General features: G+C 33.6%; 1 long non-coding RNA gene across 2 annotated transcripts; it reads right to left on the bottom strand.

Moving 5' to 3' along the window:
• Positions 1-6,877: 6,877 nt before the first annotated feature.
• LOC132175477 (uncharacterized) lies at positions 6,878-11,810 on the bottom strand. Of its 2 annotated transcripts, none has more exons than XR_009439430.2 (4): positions 11,480-11,810; positions 9,643-9,823; positions 9,388-9,530; positions 6,878-7,280 (listed from the first exon to the last, which is right to left on the bottom strand). It is a non-coding gene; the product is annotated as an uncharacterized LOC132175477 (long non-coding RNA). The 2 variants fall into 2 exon arrangements; XR_009439429.2 differs by having other exon boundaries at positions 9,643-9,829; positions 11,480-11,809.
• Between the last annotated feature and the right edge of the window lie 2,004 nt (positions 11,811-13,814).

The raw sequence follows: 13,814 nt of genomic DNA, 5'->3' as shown, positions 1-13,814 counted from the left end.
CAGAACATCGAACTCAAATTTACGAGGTACATTGCTAAGCTTTGCTCCGTCCACTCATTTCATGGACCACTACCGCTAAGCTTTTCAAATATGAGACTTTTTTTTTTTTTTTTTTTTTTTAACATAATTCACATCACATGAATAATAATATATATATATATATATATTTCCTAAATGTGATGCAGTTTTTAAAGTTATTGTAGAATCAAAAATATTTTAATACTGATTCAATTCATCTCAAATTCAATAATGATTTTAAAAGTTAAAGTCACGTTTGGAAGATAAAAAAGAGAATAAGGAGATAGAAATCTTGCATATAGCATTATTACTTGTTTTCACAAATGGTGCGACAAATTTTAATTAAAAAAATTATATATATTTTTTTTGTTTTAGTTGCTTATTTTTTACAAAATACTTGCATCACATTCTTTATTTTAACTATCTATTTTTACTATTATATTTAATATTTATTTCTTTATCAATTTTTACTATTCCCAAAAATTAGAGAGAATCTTATTGATTTTTTTTTATTAGTTTATTTACCCATTAATGAGCTTAAGACTAGCTTTTTTTTTTAAATTTTTTTTTTTTTTTTTTTTTACCTAAAATGGTTAGCAGATGATTAAAATCAACAATACATGATTGAAACTTAACAACGATCAACTAAAATCAACGGCGCGATGGCGTCTGATAGCATGGATGTATGACATTTAAAATATCAAAGAAATTAAGAATGATAAAACTAAGAAGCAAAAGATTATTGGAAGTGATGAAAGAAAAAAAGATTTTTTTTTTTTAAAAAAAAAGGGGGGTCGTGCTTCAATTTGGATTTTTTTTTTTTTTTTTTTTTAAAAAAAAACATGCTACCTCACTACTTTTTTTTTTTTTTTTGGGTAAATTTAATATAAAATGCCTTTTATAAAATAGAGGCAAGTGGCCGGTGACCTAATTAACCTAGCCGTAAAGCCGGCTAGGTTAATAATATTTATGAATGATATTTATGGTTGCAAGGAATACTGTGCTAATACCATTTGTGGGACCACTATGGACAAATTTTGGCAGAGTACTGGGCCATGATTGCAGCTTGACATGGCGGTGGGCCGGTGGCTCTATGGTCAAATAATATTTATGATAATGAGTCGGATTATGATTAACCTATATAATTTTATACTCATAGTTGATTAGCACAACCGAAACCCGACATACGAACACGAGTTACTACCCTTAATTTTATCTCCTGGCCTTAATGGAATTTAAAAACATATCTCCTTCTATTTAAAGAGTCTAATATATTATAACCTTTTTTTTTACATAGCTAGTTAGGCTTATGTATTAAGATGCTACTAGCTGTTCTAATCCTAAATACATGTCCCCTTTGGCTTTTTGTGTTATATTTCGAAATCAATTTTTCATTTTGAGTCGTTTTAATAGAAAAAACGTGTATAATATGCTTTTCTCAAAATCCTATGTTTGGATTAGTAAGGTTCAAGTCAACTTAAAAATTGAATTGAACTCTACTATACCTTCACAGTCTGTAGTTAACTTAGACAAATATTGAGAACTCTAATTCAAAAATCGACTCAAGAGTTAGCCGACCATTATGGGAAAAATTTCAAGAGTTGATGAATAGTTGGAAGCAAATTCTATTGGATTTGTTCTGTTTCTGTACATACTTATATGTAAATTTAGGATTTGATTACGTGAACAAACTCAAAGCTTTACTTCTACTTTTCTGGTCATGAAATCTATCCAAACACCCAAAAAAAATAAGCCCGTTAGCCGCTCCCCTGCCCACTCCCCCTCTCCTCTACTTTCCCTTCTCTTCATATACTACCTTGACCTCCAATCAAACTTTCTGGTTCTGTCTCTGATTGTAGGGTTTTTTTTTTTTTTTTTTCTTTCTTTAAAAAAAAAAAAAAAAAATCTACTTAATTAACATAATTTTAGATTGATAACGTGTTAAGATGATGTTGATTTGTCTACTACATATGAGTGATTTAAAGAAAAATATTGAGGGGATAGATTACCCTAGCTAGGAATCCTAGGGTTCTGAAAACTTCATATACTACCTTGACCTCCAATCAAACTTTCTGGTTCTGTCTCTGATTGTAGGGTTTTTTTTTTTTTTTTCTTTCTTTAAAAAAAAAAAAAAAATCTACTTAATTAACATAATTTTAGATTGATAACGTGTTAAGATGATGTTGATTTAAAGAAAAATATGCAGGGGATAGATTACCCTAGCTAGCTAGGAATCCTAGGGTTCTGAAAAAAAATATGAAACTATCTAAAAATGAAAAAAGAAGAAAACAAAATAGAAGAGAGACACAATTAAGTCACATTTTTCTTTTGCTTTTTTCTTTTCCCCATATTTGTTTTCGTCATTTCATTGACGGTACAACCGTACAAGCATGTTTCGTCCACATCTGTCAACAAGAGGTTGTCGTAATTTTATTAGAACGTAAGGAGTGACGACTAACATGGCATCTTATCATATCATTGAGCAAAACATTGACGCCGTGGAACCCAACATACTATGAAGTCCACTTTATGATCTGTCCCCACATAAAAAAAGAGTTCTACTTTTTTTTTTTTTTTTTTTTTTTTTTTTTTTTTTGTTTTTGTTTTGTTTTTGTTTTTGTTTTTGTTTTTGTTTTTGTTGGTGTTTTTAGCAGATATTACAACAACTCGAATAAAGACCAAAAAAGGTCCGAGTTGCTTATGGTTCTTCTAAAACCATTGTCAATCATCATTGCTTGTCGTTTGGTCCTTTTGGATTAGATCTAAAATTTGTTCATGTATTTGTAATGCTTTTTACTTTTTGGACGTTGTTGTTAGGGTGTCCTCCACCTTTTGTGTTTGTTTCATTATTTAACCTCCTTTCCCTTTCTTGATTAAAAAAAATGTTAAAATTATTTACAAATTGACGTGACAATTTATAATTAGTAAAATAAAATGTAATGATTGGTAAAAAAAATTAGGCCTATTTATAAAAAAAATTTGTAAAAAAATTTATTTTCTGCGATTTAATTTAAAATTGTACTTTTTTGTTTATAAATCACAATGGTAAACACACTTAATATTTAGATTTTAAGAATTGATAATGTTTAGAGTATGTGCTCATTTTTGTATTTTTCCCTCAAATATCTTCGTCCGGTACGTACCCAGGAAGAAGATGTTTCAAGTTACAACAGCAACAGAGTGGACCCTCCACAATCAACAACCATGTGCAACACAGCTACGCAAGCATATCATAATATAATATAATATAATATAATATAATACAATGATATATTTAAATACAGTTTATCCAAATAATGTTATACGTATAACATATTTCTATTTTATTTTCAAATATAACTAACTTTTAGAATTATTATTAAATTAACATTTAATACCTTCTTTAATTTACTTCCCATAAAAGATAAAATTATTTTACAATTATTTTCAAATTTATTACTGCAATCTCTACTGTTTCTAATATTTTTCATGCTATTATAAATATTTTTTTTTAAGAGGAAAACATTTCAGTCACATTCATTTAAAGATAATATGAGCATAAAACTCTTACAATATGGAACAAAAAGCTCTAAAGCAATCAAAGCCGAAGTTACGAGGTTACAAACGTCGAAGATGACGTCAAAGATACAACCATCTCAATCTCAAACAAGATCCGCTAATCCATAATAATCTTTAGATATAACAACATATCTGCTCCAGATAGACTCATTCCAATGCATAGGTACCTTTTATTCCTCGACCTGAAAGTAGAAAACTCTCATGCCGAAATTCTTCCTCCTTGACTCGAAAGCCAGAATATAGATCTCATCCATGACTCAAGGGTTTGGACCATGAACAAATACCTCACGGATCAACGAGAGAACATAGCTTTATTAGAGCATTCCCAATGGAAGAGCCATATTTTTATGTAAAATAGCTCTTTAAAACTCACTTTTATCTAGTTTAGCTAAGCCATTTTTAAGTGTCTCCACATTCGATTAGCTATATTTTTAAAAAGAAGGTGGGAAAATATTTGGGAAAAAGATAAAGCAGGAGAGAGAAACACTAAAAAATAAAATGGCTCCCTTAAAAAGTGCTGCTACATTTAACTTTTTTTTTAGCTTTTCTAATCAAATATCTATTTTACATATATTTTTGGCTCATCCAATGTGGGAGGTTTTTTGAACATTTGAAGAACTATTCTAAATAAAAGTAACATTTGGCTCTTCCATTGGGAATGCTCTTACAAGCAACAAAACAACATGAAATATAAAATAAGGAACAAATAACAAGGGAAAAAACAACAGAAACTAAAAAATACAGAGAAAATGAAAGCAAAAAAAAAAACAATAAAGCCAAAAAACAAAAGCACACTAGGTGAATGACGGCGGCCGGAAGAAAAGCTAATTGCGTGCTTGCTGGAAACCGAAGTTGGTGTTGGAAGCGAATAGGGCCAGTGAAACGCGGTGGGGGACTGGATAATAGACCCGGCAGTGGACGGTGGACGACAAAGCGGCGCGGAGGAGATTAGCGGCGCACTCAAAGAACAAAAGTTCTCCCCCTCTAGGCGGCGCTCTCTTAGAGCAAAAACATGTACAAGAGGATTGGTTTAAGGGGCTGAAATGCGGATATGGCTCCTCTCCATTTCAAATCATTTGAAACGGAGATTAACCATTTAGTGAAAAATGTATAAAAATTGAGATAAAATTATCCTCATCTTTTAAGATAATGACAATTATATCCCACCTTTTTTGCCTAAATGGTTCTTCACCATGAAACGGAGAGAATCTGTTTCCCTGAAATGTCACCACAAGCAAGGTGAGTTGACCTAAAAAAGAAAAGAAAAGTGGGTCTAGGAGACATAAGAGAAGATAGAGAGGGGCTTCCAGAGAGAGTGAGAGTTAATGCAAGTGTGAGAATAATCAAATGAAGAAAAAAGAAGACAACTAGAAGAAGTAGAAGAAAATCAAAATCAGATTAATTCTCATTCAAGATAAGCTATTTCTTTTTTTATTTTTTATATATTTTTATTTTCTATAAGCAAATGAAGAAGAAGAATACGAAGAAAGAGAAAGAGGAGGGACTGAAGGAAGAATCTGTGCCTTATACTTGTGGTGGACTAAAATCATAGGGTTACCTGGGTCCAAAAAGCCTTTGGTTAGGCTTAACAGGCCCTTTGATAACTAGGTACTTCAATAGCCCCACATTCCCATGGACAACTAATCCATATGGTTGACTTAAAAATCTTGTCGGAATAATGATTCTATGAGTGGTTCGACTTGTTTTGGCCCAAAAGGGCCTTTGATTGGGCTTAATAGGCTCTTTGATAATGGGTTACTCCGCCAAGCGGCAGTAGTCAATCGTTCTTTCAGAGATTTTTTATAGAGTTTGGTGGGTGATCATCTTAAGCCTTGGAATAAGAAGTTGGTCCAAAATGAGTTGCTTACAACTGCTCTACGGATTGGAGCATTGTTCTTTAGTCCATTCCTTGTGGTTTATAGGACTAATTCGCGTGCACCGTTGGATTTAGCTCCTGTTTCCGATTTGAAAATAGTGAATACTAAAGCATAAGATCTCATTGGTCAAATTAAGGAGATTCACCTTATGTTTGGCAGTAGAATATTGCAAAAATGTATCAACGCTTTGTGGATTTTGAAGAAGGATATTTTGTGTGGGTCGTGTTGACTAAGGATAGAATGTAAGTACATAAAAATATAAAATAATATATCAGCAGCGAAAAATGTAAAAATACCTTTAGCCATATTTGTTCAAGCAAATTAGAAAACCCCAGCAACATAAACGTTAGATAAATTTATGAGAGATATATCTTCTAACCCATGCCTAATTGTCATTTAATTTGATGGAATACACATGCTTTGTATTTATAGGCTAGATCAAGGGCCCTCAATTAAAACTTTACCTTATTCCTTGTATCAAGAAAAATTAGAACGTGTGGTATGGCCTACTTACCTTATTTATGATAGTCCTATATAGGAAGACGAAACCCCTAAACCAAAAGGACACTTAAGCTACGTTTGGCATGGGGAAGTCCCGCACTGTAGCTGGAACGGTACTGTTCCAGCTACAGTGCGAGACTGACATTTGGCCAGCTTTTTCATTTTTTTTTTTTTTTTTTTTAAATTTTTTAAGTAAAAAAAAAAAAAAAACAGAGGGGAAAGATGGGGTGGTTCCAGCCACCCCTTGGCCAAAATGGGGTGGCCGAAACCACCCCCAGCCCCTTGGGGGTGGTCCGGCCACCCCCAAATGCACCGATCCTTTTTTTTTTTTTTTTTTTGGGCCAAGGGGGTGGCCGGACCACCCCTTGGCCACAGGGGGTGGTTCGACCACCCCCAGATCGGCCAGGGGGTGGCTGGAACCACCCCATCTTTCCCCTCTGTTTTTTTTTTTTTTTTTTTTAATATTAATATTTTAAGTAAAATATTAATAATTAAAAAAAAAATGAAAAAGCTGGCCAAATGTCAGTCCCGCACTGTAGCTGGAACAGTACCGTTCCAGCTACAGTGCGGGACTTCCCCTTGCCAAACGTAGCTTTATAGTTCACTATTCTCCAGGGGTGGAATCAAGATTTTTTGGGCGCAAGGTCCGAACCAACATAAATAAATAAATACAAAGACGTATATAGTCCTTTTATATGTGAGCTCGTGTTTATGTAAAGTATATAATTTTCCTGTATTTTTAAAAATAGCTATAAAAATCACTAATTTTACAGAAATGAATTGGGGAACAAATATTGGTGAACAACCTCCACTTGCCCGGGTCATAATATATGAGATGATATTTTTATGGAGACCCCTTAAAAGTAGTCGCTACTCAATACTCACCCCTCCAGTTGACCAATAAGAAATAATAAAAATGAAAATATTCCAAAGGAATCGCTCTAGAATTTTCTTGAAAAGGAAATTCCAGGAAAAGGGAAAAAGGTGACCCCAGAATGTTTGAAAATGGTGGTCTATGTGACTATAATGTACGACAATGAATAGAAGCCAACAAGCACATTCTGGTAAATCAACATCCATGTCTCCATCCTAATTTCAGCTTCCACTATGGCAGTCATATCAACATAAGTCATCTCCAAATTCCCCCAAGTCTTATTCAAATTTTCTATCTCATAGCTGCCACCTTCGTCTGGGATAAAGATCCAGTGCAATACCTGTCTTATTAAGCACCTATCTAAACAATAGAGCCCATCACTGTACTCGCATACCTTGCCCCATATTGCATTGCCTCGGATCTTTGACACGGATGAACATTGTCACGTCAGCCTAATAAAATAAAATAAGAGTGTAATATTTATGATTTCTCATTTATAAATAATGATTAATATTTGAGAATATGTAAGTGATAGAAAACCCTAGAATTCTAGAAGATCTACACACCTATATTATATTCGTCACAATTTTTTTTTTTTTTTTGGGTAGGGGGAGGATGGTGATGCCCAATCAATGTGAATCCAAAGACTTCCAATGGCTCAACCCACATCACACACACCTATGCTAGGGAACTAACATGAAAATTCTTCAAATGGGCCCACACCTACATCACATGGGCCCAAATATTTTCAACTCAAAACGTTTTCTTTTTCGTCATGGCTAAGGAACGAGCACCAAAATTCTTCACTAGGGCCTACGTCACTATACTAAATATCTTCAGGATCCTAAGAACTAATAGACACGTGTAGAATATTTGACAATTAAAACCAGGGGAGGCACTAAAAGCAATGGGATAAAAGACACGTGGGCGGCTAACACAAATCCAAAGATTGTTCATTCATCACCCTCCCTGTTCATTCATCACCCACCCCGTCGGTTGATAATTCTTTATATGACTCACATAATTTTTTAAAACAGGACACAAAAATTTAATACAAAATTAACAAACTAAAACTAAATTCTAAAGTATAACATGTTTAATTAAATAAGTCAAATAAGTCAATCATGTGCTATTAACTCTAACCTAAGATTTCTTCCACATTGTTGACTTGAGCTTAAAGCTCTAGTAGCCAAGTTTCAACACTCAAAACACTAGTGGTGCTCTAACAGTTAGAGAAAGAGAAATTCAAGCTAAAAAAAATGATTTACAAAATTTAAAAATAAAAATAAGAACAATTTTTTGAAAGATTTATTTTTTGTTAAATTGAAAATATTTTCGATTTGACTATTATTTTCAATCACACTAAATACCGAAAATATAGAAAACATTTTCTAAAATATATTTTACGCCGAATTTTGTCATTTACTTTTTAATAATCTACGGCTAACATATTAGTCAAGCTTAATCTAACCAGCGTTAGAGATGTCCCACAATTTTTAAGAGCTTCTTCTATAGGGTATGATTGACAGGCCAGAGGCTTTTGAATAAATCCCACAAAAGCTTGCACTCCATTACAAAACTTCTTATTCCACCATATCCAATCATGAACATCCTTAAGGAAAAACCAAATAAAGCCAGTAAAATACTGGGCAAAAAACTTACCAGCACGGTTATCACGGGGAAAAACAAAAAGAAACAAAAGTTTGGTTGACAAATTGAACCCAAAAGGGGACTTGGATGAGAAGAAAGAAAGTAAACATTGACAATTTAGGCAAGAGTTCTTGAGTGCTGATTAAGCAAGATTGACTAAAAAGGCTTTGTTTCTGGAGTGATGATTAGGCAAAATTGACTAAAAAAGGCATTTTCCACTAGATATTGACAGATCAGGGAAAAAAGAGGGAGACAGGGTTCCTTTGTCGGGAAAAAAAGATAATGACCAGGCTAAGCAAAGGTCAAATCATGATTGCTGTTTTTACCAGTGTAGCTTTCTAGGGAAATCTAGCAACAAACTCTATGCACAAATCATTGGTCGGGATAGGCATCTACAGCAATTACGGAATTACCGGTTCAAATTGTGAAATTTATACAAAAATATATGGGAAAATGAAATATTGATTCAGTCAGAGATCTCTAACTAGTTGACTCTGAACACATATACTTGCATATAGAAATATATTCCTACAGATTTATCACTGCAGTGCTTACATGAACATGGGGGCATGTTTGTGTCATTTAATAAAAGAGAAAAAAAAATATATTGTAAAGTTCTTGATAAAATCTGCTCAGTAGTTGATGTAGCTGATAAAGTCATTGGATTGTTAAAGTTATGAAATTTCTTTTCCAGAAAAATGTGGTAAAAAAATGCGCAAACATATATATAGAAGACAGAGATATGCATAAGACAAGGAAAGACCACAAACCACATTAGACTCAATTATAAGAATCACTAAGCTGAGCAAAGCTGCATATATATATATACAGCAAGCAGTTCCACAATAGTTGAGATATCATATGCTTAGACAAAATAAGAAATGCAAAACCAACAGATCTAGAACTTACCTAAGACATTAACTGAACATCTCTGCGATTCTGCCACCTACAGTGCCGTCTCTGCATCAATTGATGGGAAGTGTGAACCCTTTTAAGATCTAACTATTCACAACGGTACCATGTGGGTTTACTAAGGTTTCTTGTTTCTTGACCTGCAGGAAGTCAATCATAAAACCTCTGTATTTCCATAGACTCTCCCCCATAAATGTAACATTAAAAATTCTACTTGAAAAGTATTGGAAACTCAGCATTGAAGAGAAATACCCTCTATCGAGCCATGTACCAATTCGATACAGCTTTTATGGACCATTGGATTCTCTTTGTTTGGCTTTAAATGGAGAGGTCCATTTGGGTACCAAACACTACTGAACAGTCCAAAGTGCATTACAGAAGATGCCTAGAAAAACTATAGGGTGGACATGGAAATGGTCTGTAACTGCAATACCTGCAACTGTAAGGTGCGTAATTACATAAAGAAAGGCATTGATATGAATGCAATATACCTTTTCGGTTTCATTAGATGCAAAAGACCACCATTGCTAAGTTCCATTAATAAATCAAAATAAATCAGCTCGCACGGTAAAGGTATAAAAGAAGAAGATAAAATCAGCTCAGTTTAACAGTGGGTTAATGGTTATAAATGAGAAGTTCCTTGTCCTCTTTCCTCTACCAGTTACAAAACGTTTATAAATATTAACACCCTTCATCAACCACTAATATAAGTTCAACCTCTGAATTTTACAGATCCCCCAATAACTATACAAACAATGTAGAATAAGCAATGCATCTTTCCCATTGGAACGACAATATAATTGTATTAGTCAGATGCCCAATTCAAAGGACAGAATAGAACAAGTCCCAAGAAAAAAACCAGTGAAATGGATACCAAACTTGACCAGACATCCCATGAATTGGGGGATGGGGAGAAAAGAAAGGTTCACAGAGAGATAGAAGATCAGAATAAGAAGATATAACAGGAAAATACATAATTTAGCCACAACAATGATTGGAACAATGCAGAACATACCACCCAGAACCATACCAAGAACAAATTTTCAGATTTGAATTGCTTTCCAACACAAGCCCAAAGTACCCAAGAAAAAACATGTGTACATATCAAACCTATGCCAGCCACTTCTGAGTTTAAAAGTTTTTTCTTAGTGGATGAATTATAGATGGATTGCCTTCGTCTGTATACGGAAAAGTGTGAGCAAACCACATATGCTATCCTCCCTTAAATACGTGCAGAAAATAAACAGTATTTCTAATGGGTCTTTTCTTGTTGGGGGATTCGAGTATTGGCATCTTAAAACATGAAAACTAGACAAGGAAAGAAGCACTAACATGTTGAGTGAAAAGTACAAAGCTTTTTTCAACAAAAGAAATACTTTCTTCCAGAAGATAACACATGCATCTTGATTTGCACCATTAGGTGAAAAACCCAGTTTCACGAACAGCATAAATCATCAAATTAACACAAAAAAGTTGTAAATCAGAGATTCGCATTTTGAACTTGAAATCCAGAAGTATGTCCAATCTTGAAAAACTAAATCCAAGTCAGACTTTTCCTAGAATTCGTAAAATACAAAATCATGCAAACACAAATATACATAAACAAGTTCTCATCCATGCCTCCAAAATTTTCATTTTCAGAATTCAAAGCACAAAAATACAAAATTTAAAAAGAAATGTATAAATAAAATGAACAGAGATGTCAATTCAATTTTTTTGTCGTTGTTATGAATGGACTTAATTGTTTTGTAAACCTAAATCCAATCAGCAAAGTAATATTTAAACGGATCTGAATGCACCAATGCGTTTTTACCAATTATAACCTAAATAAAATTAAAATCAGCACAATTCGCCACCTAAAACACAGAGTTTAAAAAAAAGAATTAACGGAAAAGACTATACGAACAATCAAATTATAAGATCCATAAGAATAAAAATAAATAAAAACCTGAGATTGTACTAAATCCAAACTTTCTATAATTGGAAGCTCCTAAATCTAGAGGCTTCGGATCTGAATGATTATGATTCTCGGGAACATGCATATGTACTAGAAATAGAAATCCAGACATGAGATCTGAACATCACCCACCGTAAAACGCGAGATCCATGCAACCACTCTTCACCGCGGTCTCCGATTCAGTTGATGCAAGGCGGGATCCAATTCGCCTATATTCCCCCCACACGAGCACTGCCAGCCAGCCAGCCAATCGCAACGCGCCAGCTGGCTAAAAAAACTTAAACAGTACTCCCAAACATGTATGTGTTCTAAGGGCAAAAGCGAAGCAGTTCCCGACCTGCACCAAGCGAATTAGAGACCGCCGGTAAGCGAATCAAACTCCCCCCCAACTCCGCCCCTCCGCCCCGCCAGGGAGACGTAGCTCGGCGTGTGAGTCTAAAGTCTAAACCCTATGAAATGAGTGAAGTGGGTTGGGCTTAGTTGAGATTTGGGGGTTATTTATATTGGAAACAGACGAACCAGATTCCGACACGTGCACAGCAGTCAGCCACTTTAGAAGAAACGGCCCCAAGGGGTGAAAGAAAAACGAGGATTTATGAAAAAAAAAGGTCTTTTTGTATTGCTTGTTCAAAAAGAGGAAGGCAGGAAAGAGACGGTGACGTGGTTGTGAGAAAGTCGAGCTTATGTCGGAGCGTATGGTTATTTTCTTTTTCCTTTATTTTTTTTTTTTATAAAATAAAAATAATTAAAGTCACTTTCAAACAATCCAGTGACGGAATAATTTTTTAGACAAACTGAAAATTATATTAATTAATTTTATTTTAAAAAAAAATAAGAAAAAAGCGGGTGACGCAGCATATTCTCAAATCAGGCATGGATTTGGGGAATAATGATAGGATGTGCCAGTTGTGATATTGGGTTGTAACAGTGAGTGCACGTGCGCGTGTGCTGCTACTGCAACGTGGTCAGAGACTTTGGGGGTGTGTTTTGTTTAAACTAGTTTAAGATATACATTAATTCAGCAAAAATGTTTTTTTTTTTTAAAAAAAAAAAAACATAAAGTACCGGCAGGTTAGTTGGGGGGGGGGGGGGGGGGGGCTAGGCTAGTGGTCTAAGTCTATTATAGGGTTCGGCCCACAGATATTATTATATATTGCGACCCACCAATGAAGCTTTGACTATTCTTCTACCCTGATCCTACTTTTGTTGACTCTTTGCCATTCTAGTTACCTCATCAGTCATCACACAGTACATCTCTAGCTTAGACTCGTTAAATTTTATTCTCATTTCACTAAATATAAAGAAAATTTATATAAGATAAAAGTCTCTCTTTTTGCTAACATTTATTTTAAAAAATATTTAAAATAAATAAAAAATTTATTATTTATTGCAGAGTTTACGTTAATTGAAAAACAAAAAGTAGCAATTCTTTAAATTTAAAAAATATATAAAGGAAGATAGTGCTGGTGCTATAAATTAATCTACCCCCTATGGATTTAAGTGTGCCTGGAGTAATAAATGTTCTGCGGAATTATCACGCCAGCTAGTAAGTTCACTGATTACCATGTTAGTCAAAAAAAACAATAAAATTTGATTATGACTGTTATGTAGAGTGTACCTAAAAAGTATCTCAATTTAGTAGGAAATATGTCTTATGAAGTGAAAATCAATAGTTCGAATCTCTCTCATCTGCTCTCTTATGTGAACATGTTAAAAAATTAAAAAAAAAAACAACAAAACAATAAAGTGTTACATCGACCACACATCAATTTGTATGAAAATCATAATAAAAGTCCATGAGAGTTTGTTCAATTAATTAAGGACCACGTCTCATGAAGCGAAAGTCATTAGTTTGAATCTCGTTCTTCTCTCTTGTGCAGATATGTCAAAAAAAAATCATAATAAAAGTCCTTAAGGGGTAGTTCAATCGGTTGGGAATCACATCTCATAAAGGGAAGTTTGAATCCCATTTTTCTCTTTTCTCTCTTCTTGTGTGGACATATCATAAAAAATTATAATAAAAATTATAGTACTCCAAATATTTTCTTTTTATTTAAACAAGAGGTGTGATACAATCACAACTTAAACCCAACTTTGGCCCAACTTTTAGACCAAATTTCTTTCTCTCTCTAGTTTAAGGTTCTCTCTCTTCCACATGCAGTTTTTTTTTAAAAAAACTTAAAGATAAAAGTTTGATCAAAATTGGGTTTAAGTTATTCCTTTATCATTTTTCTTTAAACAATTCAAACCCCTAGATTTCCCAATCCCATCTATATCTTACTATCCCCAAAAACAAAAAGTGGCGATTCTTTAAATTTATATATATATATATATATATATAAGAAAAGCTATTGTTAGTGCTATAAGTTAATTTACCTCATAACAGTAAAATTTGATTATGCCTGGTGTGGTAAGTGTTTACGTGAACCATACATCAATTTGTAGAAAAATCATAATAAAAGTTCCT

This window comes from Corylus avellana, chromosome 3 (assembly GCF_965113065.1).
Source record: "Corylus avellana chromosome 3, dhCorAvel1.hap1.2, whole genome shotgun sequence".
Taxonomy (NCBI): domain Eukaryota; kingdom Viridiplantae; phylum Streptophyta; class Magnoliopsida; order Fagales; family Betulaceae; genus Corylus; species Corylus avellana.
This window is presented reverse-complemented; position numbering and strand designations above follow the sequence as displayed.